Source organism: Eptatretus burgeri, chromosome 5 (assembly GCF_056783735.1).
Source record: "Eptatretus burgeri isolate ZD-2024b chromosome 5, Ebu_testis_v1, whole genome shotgun sequence".
NCBI classification, from domain to species: domain Eukaryota; kingdom Metazoa; phylum Chordata; class Myxini; order Myxiniformes; family Myxinidae; genus Eptatretus; species Eptatretus burgeri.
Window position 1 is genome coordinate 56,582,158 of NC_140965.1, and position 14,855 is coordinate 56,597,012.

The window sequence follows — 14,855 nt, forward strand, 5'->3', positions numbered from 1 at the left end:
GCTTGTCCATGCTATATTTATCTATAATTCCAGGTGTGGGAGAGGAGAGGAGAGGAGAGACCACTGTTTCTTGACAACCACTGGTCCGATCCAATTGAAACTTGCCAGGTATTGAAACTTGGGGACCTGAGTATGTGCCTTTTCAAGGTTTGATATTAATCGGACAAGTGCTTCCCAAGTTATAGCCATTTATTTACCAAACCAATGACAAGACACTTTACTGCGTAGGCTTGGCCGATGGGGAAGAGATCCTCAGCCGCGTTCCCATTACGGCTTACAACGTACGGACTTCCGGATAGTGATGACTTACTGTATTCTAATAATTTCTCGATTTGTTATGCGCATTCATAGATAAACACAATGCCCCAATCCAGTAGTCGTTTACTTTTACGTCGTTGAAAGTTTTATTTTTTTGTACGGCCACGCACGTACAGCCATGCGAGAGTGAAGGAACGTCCTGTGTGGTTGTTGAGGGAGGTAAACTTAATTTTAATCACCTCTGTGTGTGTAAGTATCATAGCAGTTGTTACTTCAATGAAAGCAATAATTCGTAGAATGCATATGAACAGTCCGTACGGGCACGCACCACTTCTGGATAGTGAAGACTTACTGTATTCTAATAATTTCTCGATTTCTTATGCGCATTTATAAACACAATGCCCCAATCCAGTCGTCGTTTACGAGAGCGAAGGAATGGCCTGTGTGTTTGTTTTAAAGTTTTTTATTATTATTTTATATTTTTTGGGTTTGCACGTACGGCCACGCACGTACGGGCACACGAGAGCGAAGGAACGGCCTGTGTGGTTGTTGTTTCTAGCTCACGGTTTGAAAGTTTTTTTTTTTGCACGTACACCCACGTACTAGTCCTTTTAAATGCTGCACATCAAGCAAGCAAACCGCACATATTATTTTTAAATTTTTGGTATGACTGACATTATTTGAACCACAGACCTCCCAGACTAAGAGAGGATGCTCTCACCATTATTCCACAAAGTCTGGTGTGTGTGTGTGTGTGTATGTGTGTGTGTATATGTGTGTGTGTGTGTGTGTGTGTGTGTGTGTGTATATGTGTGTGTGTATGTGTGTGTGTGTGTATATGTGTGTGTGTGTGTGTGTGTGTGTGTGTGTGTGTGTGTGTGTACATATATAGTTGCAGTTGTGGGGGTACATGGAGGAATTTCCTAGCAAAGTTAGGATTGTGTACAGTTGCTTGGTCCATGGACATGTAGGAGACATCTCAATGTAAATGAAGTAGGTAAACTGTGAGCTTAAGTGTTACTTGTCACCACACAGGGGGTGGTGCTGTGTTAATTAGATTTGGATCAAGACCAATTTCCCCCAGTATGCAATTGCCCCCTGTGACCTTCTCCTACATTTTTGCATTTAAAAGCCAGCCATGAGAGTAGAATGTTTTTATAACAACAGCTACCACCACAACAACAAGCAAGCCAAATGTGCCGAGCAGGCAGAATCCCAGCCTTCCCGGTTTTCGTGCCAACAAGCCACGCCCAGAGGTGGAAGAAGGGAGAGGTTTGAAGAGCAGACAATAGTTGTGAGAGGAATGTGGCTGGGACGGAAGATCCCACTTTGCTCTCCCATCGGCACGATGAAATGGCTGCGCGATTCTCGTGTTTGTCCTGGTGAATTTGCAGCGTGCTGGGCAAGACGCTAGCCATTCCTGTTCAACTGAGTAGTGAAGTTGTAGAGTGATGAGAAAGAGAGGAGGAGGAGTGCACCTCCTAGAGAACTTGTTGTTATCCCGTTGGTTGTTCAAAGAGAAAGGTGGGCGATCATTGTGAGCAGACCTCATGTAAGAGAGGAACATTCGGCATATTCGTTCATTAGAAGAGGCTGCACGGCAGCTTCTGAGCCTGGTGTTGAATACCGCCTCATGAATTACCTCACGTATATTTTCCGCCCAGAGACCAGCTCGGTGCCATTTTTGGGCACATCTTCCCACGCAGGACGAAGCGGCTCGATTGCAAGGTTCAATAGAGACCATCTCTGGACCAAGCTCAGTGCAAGAATAAAGGGAGGATTTGCTTTTCTTTTGTTTTCCCCTTGTCTATATTAAAATCAGTGTGTGCCTCGACTTTAGACCTTAATTTACCTCACGCATTATTACATTCTGACTTATTACCAATGTAAATATTTGTTTATTTTCATTAAATCCCAGTGTATATTTTCGATTGCTTGTGTCCATGTATCTGTGGTGGGTTTAAGTATAAACCCCTTGTGCTGTGTGTGCTTCCTCAACCTGTGCCTTGCTGTGGGACTCAACCTGTGCCTTGCTACCTCATCATGTTCAGGGGTTCAATCTACATCATTCAATAAATAGGAATAAATCCAGGCTTGGGGCGAGTTCGAAAAAAAATCCTGATTCAACCCAGGACTCAAACCCATGACCTTGTTGCTAATGGGGCGACAGTCCACTGAGCTATTGAGTATTCGGGATAACCTTAATGATTTCTCACATTAACACTACAGGCTTAATAATTAGTAATGTCTTACATGCCCGGTAGACAGACCCAAAATGTGCAATATGTACATGTATGCGAGATAAATCTCATCAAAAATTTGATAATCCTGCCTTCCTGCCTCATTATGTTTGGGGTTCGATTATTTGTGGGTGGTAAGAGGAGAAAGGGGATCAGTACCAGTATCAACCACAGCAGTTTCTCAGTCTGCACAACTTTAGTTATCCGTTGGTTGTCACAATTACATAAATCTCATCCATTTAAAAAAAAATCCAAGGGGCAAATTAAAATCGTCACATGTCTCTGCAAGCCCATTCAGGCTAAATGACTCATGAGGTTGACTGCAACACAGATGTCAGGGCTCTGTGCTATCCAAAAGATGCTTTATTTAGCTCATTACAATTTAGGGATCATGGTGAATAAAAACATTTTATGCTGAATTTGTAATCCTTTCAACACCTGTGTCTGTGCGAGAACAAAAATCCATGCATGCATGAACACGAACCAACTACTTTACACCAACGGAAGATTACGAGAGTAAAGAAAAAATAAATGCAAAGAATGGCATTTGAAGAAGTTTCAGGAAAGTTGAAAAACAATGAATGAGTGCTCGGGTGATTATAATAGTATGAAAACTGCACTTCTCTGTGTAATTAATGATTAAAGTAATGACTTGTCAAAGATATTTCATTAACATTTGAACGAATAAAACTGATTGAGACCACCCAAGTTACAACAACGGCGACAAGGAGGCTATCTATACTGAAACAAATACCACAGTTACTACACTGGTACTATGTAAATGTTCTGCCTGAGAAACATGGATGGAAATAATTTTGATGAATATCGAAGAAAACAGACACAAATCATCATACTCCAAACACTCATTAGCGACTCAGATGTGTAATCCATTTATGACAAGTGTAAGACAACGAAAACGTTTACTTACTTGGAATCTCTATGCAACAGAGAATACTCAAATTTTACCCCACCCACATACAGCACAAAGGAGGGTTAAGGAATTGGTTCACTCTGTCTGTCTGACAGCAGTCAACAATGGAGAAACTACTTAATTGTAATTTAATTTTATACGTTTAAACACTGTGGAACATTTATCGGAACACAAATCTGTAGCTTCGCAGTACAGTACTTTGGCAAATTGTACGGAATCTCATCCCAAGCGCACATGCTCACTCATGGTAAAGCAATTGGGGAGGAAGGGGGGGTGAGTCATAATGGACACAAAGTCATCAATAACTAATGTAACGTGTTAAATAAGGTGCCATTAAAGACGGTGCACCAACGGCGGTAAACTTCCAATTCAATGTTGTTGATTTTTTTTTTCCTACAGCCTTTAAAGGAGCAGGAGGAGGAGGAGATTGAGACCATACTCTGTGCAGAGCGTTGGTGCTGCGAAGCAGTCTCCTTGGCTATTGGGCACAATCCTGGATGAGTCGCCACTCCGACACAGTATACCAGCAAGCTGGCACTCATTTTGCTGACCTCGGAAGGATGACAGGTCGAGTTAACCCCATCTGGTATTAATTTACTTTTGCAAAAAAGTAGGCAAGTTATCGCCAGCACTCTTAAATCCCAAATTCCTGCCACCTTCAGTCGAACATCAGGCCTGGAGAGATGGTCAGGAGGGACTTGGGCCAGATGCCCTCCCCCACCGAAGACGAACATAATTGGGGTTATGAAATAAGTTGCGGAATAGTTTGGTTATGCCTAATAGTTAACCCACTTTGCACAGACATAATGTTTTTAAAATCTTGCAACACTACCACCAAATGACATAAATCTCCTTCCTCAATGGTCAGGTAAATATATATTCCCCTTTCATTTTGTTTACTCTCTCCACACTCATCTACGCAGAACATACCATTTGGTTCGGCAGAATTTTATAGCAAAAGCAAAACACACCCTTCCCCCACCTCAGCAAAAGAAAATTTAATTCAAAGTAATAATTGAAAAAGCCCTAAGATTTGATTATAACCCTTTCAAGAACTTTGTTGGGCCTGCAGTTTGACTCAATTGGTGACACACTTGCCTCTCAAGTTTTCTGGTACTTGGTTCACCCTTTGGAAGACAAGTCTAGTTGATTGAGAAAATGTGGGTAGGGGAGGGGGAGGGCCAGGAGCAAGTTGAACATGCCTCATGAAAAAAGGGGGAACTCAGGCAGGGGGTAAAGGGGCCACAATAGACTCCCTTGCAGGGAGTCCCTTTATTGCACAATAGACTCCAATAGACTCCCTTGTTCTAACTCATCCACAACTTTTTGAAATATCATGGTATATATTGTTTTTGGCACCATCTCTCAATGGTGAAGAATTACTTTAGGTGTGGGGAGGAATGGAGAGCAGGAGAGGATGCATGGGGTGGACAATTTGGATACAAAAGTAACCTCTCAAGAGGGAAAACAGGAAATTTGAAAGGAGGAAGGATTGGGATGGGGGAAGGAGGTGATTAACAGATCATGATTTTACATTGGGGGCCATCTGAGATGGTGGTGAAGAGCTGTCTTGAAGACTTGGACGGAAGAATGAGATTGAAGTGAATGTGTAAGTTGGTTCCACCAGTGGGGAAAAAAAAAGAGAGGAATGAATCAGTGGAGGTGAACAGTGATCCTGGTTTCAGGTAGTTTCACCAGAACGGGGTTGATGGCGGACCACATGCACCCTGCAGAAACCTGGGGTTGGGGTGGACAAAACATAGAAAGAGCAGAGAGTGCAAGACAAGAAAGGAGGTGGTAGAGGATAGAGAGACCACCAACCTGTCTGAGATGCAAAAGTGATAGCCCCATAGACTCAGCTTGAATGTGGGAGATTCCAATAATCTTGAAGGCCTTGGTTTCCAATGGTGTCAAGCTAAGCAAGGTGTGAGGCAGCAGAGCCAGCGAGAGGGGAAAGCAGTACTCCATCAAGCTGCAGATAAGGGCCTTGCAAGTGGATAGGAGTTCAGGTGTGCCAAGGAAGGACTTTGTATGACAGAGAATGCCCAGTCGGCAGCTGGCTTTGGAGGCCAACTTTTAAATGTGGTTTTGCTAAGAGAGATCATGGCTGATAGTGAGAGCCAGAAGTTTGTGAATGAATTTCCTCAAGAGGGGGGTTAAGAAGGTAGATAAGAGGGTTTGCCAGACGATCCTTTCGGAGAGAGATAGTGAGCATGAGATTTGTCATGATTGAGAGACATCTTCCAAGTGTTTGAACAGCTTGTGATTTTGTCAAGGTCTGAAGAGAGGGAAGTCTGCAACCTGTCTCTCTGAAGGATTAGGGATGTTACAGCAGAAAGTGAAGTAATCAGCAAATATATAATGGGGATTTTCCAGAGTTAGAGAGATCATTTATGAAGATTAGAAAAAGGACTGGACCAGGAACATTGCTTTGGGGGACTCCAGCCTTGATAGGGATAGGAGACGAAAGGATCCCTTGAGAGCCGCACGTTGGCTCCGAGAGTAGAGGAAGTCAGTAAGGCAAGTGTGGAGTTGGTCTTGGATGCCATAGGCAGAGAGTTTTAAGAACAAGACGGGATGCCAGACTGGATCAAAAGCACAAGATATGTCGAGAGAGATGGCTTTGATCTCATTTCTGACATTGAGGGGCTCCATCAATTGTTGTAGAGGATCAGCATGTCCAAGGTGTAGTGACCTGGTCTGCATCCAAATTTATGATACGAGATGAGGTTGTTGGAGAAAAGGAAGGATTTCATCATCAACTGTGATGATGGATTCCATGATCTTGCTGATGATTGGAAGCAAGCCAATAGGTCTGTAATTTAGAGGATTGCTTTTTGCACCTTTTTCATGTAATGACGTGATGTTGGCCGATTTCCAAGCTGATGGAAGATGACCTTGAGTAAATGATAGGGTGAAAAGAGCAAAAAGAGGAAGTGCAAGAGTAGCAGAGCTTGACAAGTGTGATGCACAGGCATTCATCCAGACTGCGAGGTGAAATGTTAGTGCAATGCCAAACAAATTGTATGCGGACTTCATCATGGGTCGTGAGCATCCTGTATCGTCAAAAACGACCAGAAAGGAACTTTACATTGTGGGATACCTTGGGAACTTTACATTGTGACCGCTCAGGGAGCTCTACAGCCCTGAATGCCTGGTTCCAACAGTAAAACGTTCTGATGATTCCATAATTGTGTGAGGAACATTTTCTTGTCATGGCCTGGATCCACTCATTCCATTTGAAGGCAGGGTTGATGCACCGCACTACGCTACCATCCCAAGTGATCATCTGCATCGCATGATGCAGAAGGTCTTCCTTGCTGGGAGGGCTTTCAGGATGGCAATGTTTCAGTCCACAGGGCACGTGTTGTCACCGGGTGGTGCACGAGGACAAAGTTATCCATATTCCATGGCCCCCTCAATTGCCGGACCTCAATCCAATAGAGCATTTGTGGGAGCGTCTGGAGAGGCATCCAATATCGCAGTTTCCACCTTCATCAAAATGAAGTGAACGGGAAGACTTCCACACTCCTGCAGAACAGTTCCAGACCCTTCTTGACTCCATGCCACGTCATATCCATACTGTCCTGGATGAACGTGATGGCCCAATACCCAACACTAAGTGACATTCTGTCAGCGCTTCCATTGTTTGTTTTTTTTGCCCATTTCCTGCACCAGCCAAAAAATGGCTCATATATAATTTAATGGAGACTATTGGATCTTAAACGTCCAAAACCTACATGCATTGATGCAGCAACACCCTTTTTCTTCACCTTTCCATCATGGATGGATAGGAAGAGTTCCTGCTGATCGTAGATAGCATTAACATAACAGGATTAGGCTTGGGCGAAAGATTTGACTACCCGGTTAGAATCGATACCCTCCATCGGAACTGGCAATCGATCCGAAATTCTACAGAGTTCATCGATGACCCATCTGTAACGGATCCAAGTCTCCAGATTTGATTCCAACTATGGCTCATCTCACTTCGTCCATCGATAATTAATCCATTCATTGGTTTAGCAAATGATATCAAAAGCTTCTCTGTCTTTCTTTACAAGACAGACAAAAACAAATCCATTTTTCTGCATCTAGTTTGTTCAAGTTGTGAAGAAAATGAGCAGACATGTACTTGTACTCAACAACTCACAAACTGCGTGCACGTGTCGGATTTCTTCCGGGATCAGACAGACAGCATTAGGCTATTATATCTGTATAGAGTACAGTATTGTGAAATTCCAAAATCACATTTTCAATAGCAAATAAAACCAGAGTTGGTGTCAAAGCCACCCAATGCTCGCCTGTTTATACATTTATCGTTTTTAAAAGACGTCTAATAATTAATATTTTTTATAATTCTCTAACAAGAAGCCTGGTGTTGGCTTAGTGGTTAGGGTGGTGGCTTGGGATCCCAGTGTCCTGAGTTCAAGCCCCGTTGGCTGCTGAATTAACACCAGGGGGTTGACTCAGCCTGTCATCCTTCCGAGGTTGGCGAAATGAGTGCCAGTGTACTGGTCCCGGTGTATGCCCCGGTTAGAATAGGTGTACCATATCCCTGTGTGTCGTAAGAGGCGACCAGGGTTGGCGTCAGGAAGGGCATCCGGCCATAAAACATTGCCTCAAGAAAAAAAAAAGCCAAACCCCTACACAGCAGGGAAAAATGGCTGTAAAAACGGTCATTTTTATAATTCTCTAACAATTTTTTTTTGGGGGGGGGGGTGGAAATCAATGAAAACATGTAGAAATGCAAAAAAAAAAAATTTTCTCTAAATTTTTTTTTTGGGGGGGGGGGTTGGGAATCACTTAAAACATGTAGATATGCAAAAAAAAAAAAAAATTCTCGAACAATTTTTTTTAGGGGGGGGGGACGAAGTCCAAAATCTAATGGCATGATCCTTGGACCATACCTAACCCCCCCCACCAAGTTTCGTCAAAATCCGTTGAGGAGTTTTTCTGTAATACTGTTCACAAACAAACAAAGAAACAAACAGATAGGGGTGAAAACAGTAACCTCTGATCTTCGATGGCGGAGGTTAAAAACATCAAAATTTCAGCGTACGCCAACGTTTTACATACATTTTGAGACCTTGCCATATGCTGGCTAAAAAGTACGCCAAGTCCAAAATCTAATGGCATGATCCTTGGCAATGGCCATACCTAACCCCCCCCCCCCTCACCAAGTTTCGTCGAAATCTGGAGAGGAGTTTTTCCGTAATACAAAAAATTTAACATTTTCACGCTCACGCTGACGCTCACGCCAGGGGTATCACTATACCTCTGTTCTTCGAACAGGCGAGCTAAAAAGTCAAGAGCGATTGTCTGTTGTAGTACTGCAGCATAGCAAACCAATTGTTAGACTTTTCATAAAAGCACCAAAATTGGTACATATGTTGACTAATGTATTCTGAACAATTCTGGATATGGAGCCACTCGAGATTTTGCCTTGGTCAGCTTTGGCAGCCATTTTCCAAAATGGCCACCATTTTACTTTAACAACATGGGATATCTGTCATTGTTATTCTCTTTGTAGGTTTCTCAGAGGTGATAAATACTCCGTGTGATGTGCATTTACAAAGGAAAACAATACAAATGTCATTTGTTTTGATTTATTATATTTCCAACCATTGTATTGGGAAAAAATGGTCATTTTTATGGGAAAATCCATTTTCGCACACAGCATCAGTGACAGGTTCAGAAGTATTTTGTTGTGGTAGTGGTGGAAGTGGTGTTGTAATTGGTAATATTGGTGTAGTAGTAGTAGTAGTAGTAGTAGTAATAGTAGTAGTAGTAGTAGTAGTAGTAGTGGTAGTAGTAGTAGTGTGGTAACAAGGTGTTTTGTGTCTTTGCAGAATATGGAGTGATAATCATCAGGAGCGGAGTCAACACGAGCAGGAGTGACCATGTCAAAGAAGTTCCAGCTAATGCATTCTTCCATGGACCATGCATCTGTTGGCCCATCCAACACAAACTGGGAACTGTGTGCCATATGCCAGCAGGACACAGCAGAGTCCCTTGTTTGCCCTGAAAATACGAAACGCCCAAACACAGGGAGTGGGTACAAGACACTGGCCGGGAATCTGATGCAGTTTGGAGAGTTGGGCTTACTACCCAGAACGATGCAGCTTGATAGACTTGATGAAGGAGAGGGCATCGAGGCTGCCCTGGTTGCTCACAAAGCTGTCTATCATAAACGATGCATGCTTCGTTTTAATACAACAAAGTTGCAAAGAGCATAGAAAAGGCCAGCAGGAGGCAGCTCATCTGGTGAAGGCAATGCCGTGCCAGGAAAGCGCACCAGGTCACTCAGTGCAAAATCAAGTACCTCGAGTCAACCCTCATGCATCTTCTGCAGACAGTCTGGTGTGGACACCTTACATGAAGCCACTACCTTCAAGATTGATCAGCGTGTGCAACATGAATTGGAGACCACGAACTGCTGGCACGGCTCAGCATGGGTGATATGCGAGCTCTTGATGTCAAGTATCATTCCAAGTGTTTAATGTCTCTCTACAATCACGCAAAGTCCTCTGTCAATGCTGAAGAAAAGACTGGTCATGAAAGTGTGGTCTCTGGAATTGTGCTGGCAGAACTTGCCCCTTACATTGAAGATACTCACCTGGAAGAGGACACATCTCCTGTATTCAGACTTGCCGACCTAGCAAACCTGTACACGAACAGAATGGAGCATTTTGGAGTTCCCTTGGACATGAGAGTGAATACGACAAGGCTGAAAGAATGCCTACTAGCCCAGCTCCCAGGCCGACGGGCACAGAGCAAAGGACGAGATGTCCTGTTGGCATTTGATGAGGACATTGGCGAGGCACTTGGAAAAGCCTGCGAGCTGGACTGTGACAGTGAATTAGTTCACCTCGCTCGAGCTTCACAGATAGTTCGTCGATGCATGTTTGAGGAAGCCAACTCATTCACTGGCTCATTCAAGGAAGGCTGCCAGCAGGAGGCTGTGCCACCTGTGCTACTTTCACTGGTAAATATGGTGCTGTATGGACCCTTCATCAAGAATCAATTTGATGCTCCTTCAAGACAGGCAGCTTTGTCCATGGCACAGCTCCTGAAATTCAACGGTGCCAAGCATCGCCAGAGCAGAAAAGAAGCACCTCTCCTGTTGGTGCAAATTAGAATTTCGCTGCAAACACAAGAACATCCAGCTGTCAGACATGCCACATCTCAAGAAACTCCTCTGCCAATGTACATTGGCCTGATGCTGCACGCTGAGACTCGCAAGAGGGAACTAGTAATATTTGAATATGTCTTTTCATGGTCAATTTACTGAATTTTACACTTTCCTTATATCTACCACCAATACAATAAGAAAATAAGCATATAGCCAATTTCACGAAAGTAGAGGGGCGGCCATTTTGGAAAATAGTCGCCGAAGCTGACCAAGGCATAATCTCTGGTGGCTCCATATCTAGAATTGTTCCGAATACATTATTCCACATGTGTACCAATTTTGGTGCTTTTATGCAAATTTGAACAATTGATCTGAAATATCAGACTACGCTGCAGGACTATTGTCTTACACACCACCTGGGTAAACCAGATTCAATTTGTTTTATCAAATTGAAATATTTTTTTTACAATTATCCTGGAGGATTGGATTAAGTTAATTTGAAGCAAATTTTACTTCTTTGGCATGTTCTATGGAACACTAGATGACCCGTGAACCCATTGTGACAGCGGTTGATGAAAAAAAATCATTTCAAGGAAAAAATAAAAAAAGACAGCTCCAGCAAACTATACCATGGTGGTTGTTTGCATTGATCAAATACTCCCAAAGAGTACTTGACTCAATCGGGAATTGATTTTTTAATTTTTTTTTTTGATACCAGATTTGAACGAAATTTGATATTGCGCATCAATGTGAAAAAAAAAACGGAGAAAAGAAAGTCGAAGAAATTGTGTAATCTTCGAAACACAATTTTATTTATTAATGAACACGGAAGTATTAGATCAAAATGGCGGTTTATTTTATGCTTAAAAATAAATTGTTCTTTGTCTATACTAAATGTTTGGGATTTTAAAATAAATCATTTCAAGAGAAAAAAAAAAGGTAGCTCCAGTGAACTATACCGCTGAGGTTGTTTGCATTGATCAAATTCTCCCAAAGAGTACTTGACTGAATCGGAAATTGATTTTTAATAATTTTTTTCGTTGCCCGATTTGAACAACACTTGAGACTGCACAACGCAGGCGAATGGTGAGTAAGGTGGTCCTAAAATTTTTGCGCTATTGTGTACCGTTTTGGCTGTATTTCAGGAATAGACATACAGTGGGGAGAACAAGAATTTGATACACTGCCGATTTTGCAGGTTTTCCCACTTACAAAGCACGTAGAGGTCTGTAATTTTTATCATAGGTACATTTCAACTGTGAAAGACAGAATCTAAAACAAAAATCCTGAAAATCACATTGTATGATTTTTAAATAATTCATTTGCATTTTATTGCATGAAATAAGTATTTGATCACCGACCAACCAGAAAGAATTCTGGCTCTCACAGACCTGTTAGTTTTGTCTTTGAGAAGCCCTCCCATTCTCCACTCATTACCTCTATTAAATGCACCTGTTTGAACTCGTTATCTGCATAAAAGACATCTGTCCACACTCAATCAATCAGACTCCAACCTCTCCACAATGGGCAAGACCAGAGAGCTGTCTCAGGACATCAGGGACAAAAATGTAGACTTGCACAAGGCTGGGATGAGCTACAGGACAATAAGCAAGCAGCTTGGTGAGAAGGCAACAACTGTTGGCGCAATTATTAGAAAATGGAAGAAGTTCAAGATAACAGTCAATCTCCCTCGGTCGGGGGCTCCATGCAAGATCTCACCTCGTGGAGCCTCAATGATCATGAGAAAGGTGAGGGATCAGGCCAGAACGACACGTCAGGACCTGGTCAATGACCTGAAGAGAGCTGGGACCACAGTATCAAAGAAAACCATAAGTAACACACCATGCCGTCATGGATTAAAATCCTGCAGCGCACGCAAGGTCCCTCTGCTCAAGCCAGCGCATGTCCAGGCCCATCTGAAGTTTGCCAATGACCATCTGGATGATCCAGAGGAGGAATGGGAGAAGGTCATGTGGTCTGATGAGACCAAAATAGAGCTTTTTGGTTTAAACTCCACTCGCCGTGTTTGGAGGAAGAAGAAGGATGAGTACAACCCCAAGAACACCATCCCAACCGTGAAGCATGGAGGTGGAAACATCATTCTTTGGGGATGCTTTTCTGCAAAGGGGACAGGATGACTGCACCGTATTGAGGGGAGGATGGATGGGCCCATGTATCGCGAGATCTTGGCCAACAACCTCCTTCGCTCAACAAGAGCATTGAAGATGGGGCGTGGCTGGGTCTTCCAGCATGACAACGACCCGAAACACACAGCCAGGGCAACTAAGGAGTGGCTCCGTAAGAAGCATCTCAAGGTCCTGGAGTGGCCTAGCCAGTCTTCAGACCTGAACCCAATAGAAAATCTTTGGAGGGAGCTGAAAGTCTGTGTTGCCCAGCGACAGCCCCGAAACCTGAAGGATATGAAGAAGATCTGTATGGAGGAGTCGGCCAAAATCCCTGCTGCAGTCTGTGCAAAACTGGTTAAGAACTACAGGAAACGTCTGATCTCTGTAATTGCAAACAAAGGTTTCTGTACCAAATATTAAGTTCTGTTTTTCTGATGTATCAAATACTTATTTCATGCAATAAAATGCAAATTAATTATTTTAAAATCATACAATGTGATTTTCAGGATTTTTGTCTTAGATTCCGTCTTTCACAGTTGAAGTGTACGTATAAAATTTAAATGATAAAAATTACAGACCTCTACGTGCTTTGTGAGTGGGAAAACCTGCAAAATCGGCAATGTATCAAATTCTTGTTCTCCCCACTGTACATATATATATATATATATATATATATATATATATATATATATATATATATATATATATATATATATATATATATATGATGAGAGTTTTAGTAATACAATCATCCCCCGTTTATCGCGGGGGTTACGTTCCAACCCCCCCCCCTGCAATAAGTGAAAATCCACGATGAATGGATGCCTCCCCAAAAAATGCCTATTTTTTTTTTTATAAACACGTTGTATAAACACGATTGGGTTTGATTTCTATATTGCAAATGTTAAATGCTGTGCAGTGTATAAACATGATTGGGTTTGATTTCTATATTGCGAATGTTAAACGCTGTGCAGTGTATTAACACGATCGGGTTTGATTTATATCGAGTGAATATTAAACGCTGGGCAGTGTATTAAAACGATTGGGTTTGATTTATATCGAGTGAATATTAAACGCTGGGCGGTGTATAAACATGATTGGGTTTGATTTCTCTATTTCGAATGTTAAACGCTGTGCGGTGTATAAACAGGATTGGGTTTCATTTCTATTGAGTTAATGCTAAACGCTGCGCGGTGTATAAACACGATTGGGTTTGATTTCTATATTGTGAATGTTAAACGCTGTGCGGTGTATAAACACAATTGGGTTTGATAGGCTCCTGATGTTGGCTTCGTCCTTAGTGATGTAGCGTATGGTCGATTCATTCAAACCGTAATTACGTCCAACCGCGGCAAACCTTTTTCCTTTCCGAAGCATATCTAGCACCTTAACCTTCCTCTGGCGCTTCGGTTCTTTGCCAGAAGCCTTAGAAGGTGCAGGGCGTTTGGGTGGCATTGTAGGGCTTGGAGAAAAAAAAATAGAAAATATTTGAAGTTCACAAGTGAAACACTCAAGACAGCGACACGCGATGAACTGAAGGATTTATATATTATTACCGCGATATACCGGGGGAATCCGCAGAAAAAATTAGTTAGGTTCCAAGGGAAAACCCGCGATGAACCGGGGGCGTGATAGGTGAACCGTGATATAGCGAGGGATGACTGAGACATAGATAGATAAATCATGCCACTGGTTTTAAATTTTGTTCATGTTCATGCATGAACATAAATTTTGCGCTTAAGTCATTTCTCTTTACTTGAAGCACCCGCTCCCTACGGGAGCCGTCAAGGAGGTCATGTTATTATATTTATGCCTATTTCATGCCAAGGGGTCCCAGGATTACACACCCAAAAAATGGTTGCGATCGGTTCAGCCGTTTTCGCGGTACCTGGGAACAGACAGAGACAGACTGTGAATTATTTCTCTCTATTCCCTCTGCCCCTAAAGATGGATGGAGGTTATGTTTTTCACCCAGGCTGTTTGTCTGTGTGCAGGACATCTCAAAATGCTGTAGACTGATTCGGATGAAACTAGTTGAGCAGGTTGAGTGTGGGACAAGGATGAATCGATTAGAATTTGGTGAAGAATCTTCACCAAAATCGAATAATTTTGCCCTTATCACACACGTAACCTGTCCACCAAATTTAGTCTAAATTAGTCCACAACCT

General features: G+C 42.5%; 1 protein-coding gene and 1 pseudogene across 9 annotated transcripts in view; one reads left to right on the plus strand and one right to left on the minus strand.

Annotated features, from left to right (window-relative positions):
- Positions 1-14,855, minus strand: part of HERC4 (HECT and RLD domain containing E3 ubiquitin protein ligase 4) — a 193,660-nt gene that overhangs the window by 164,329 nt on the left and 14,476 nt on the right. The gene's annotated exons all lie outside the window — the stretch shown is intronic.
- LOC147026486 (uncharacterized) lies at positions 3,844-11,304 on the plus strand (annotated as a pseudogene). The gene is made up of 2 exons (XR_015058370.1): positions 3,844-3,996; positions 9,279-11,304. The product of XR_015058370.1 is annotated as an uncharacterized LOC147026486 (transcript).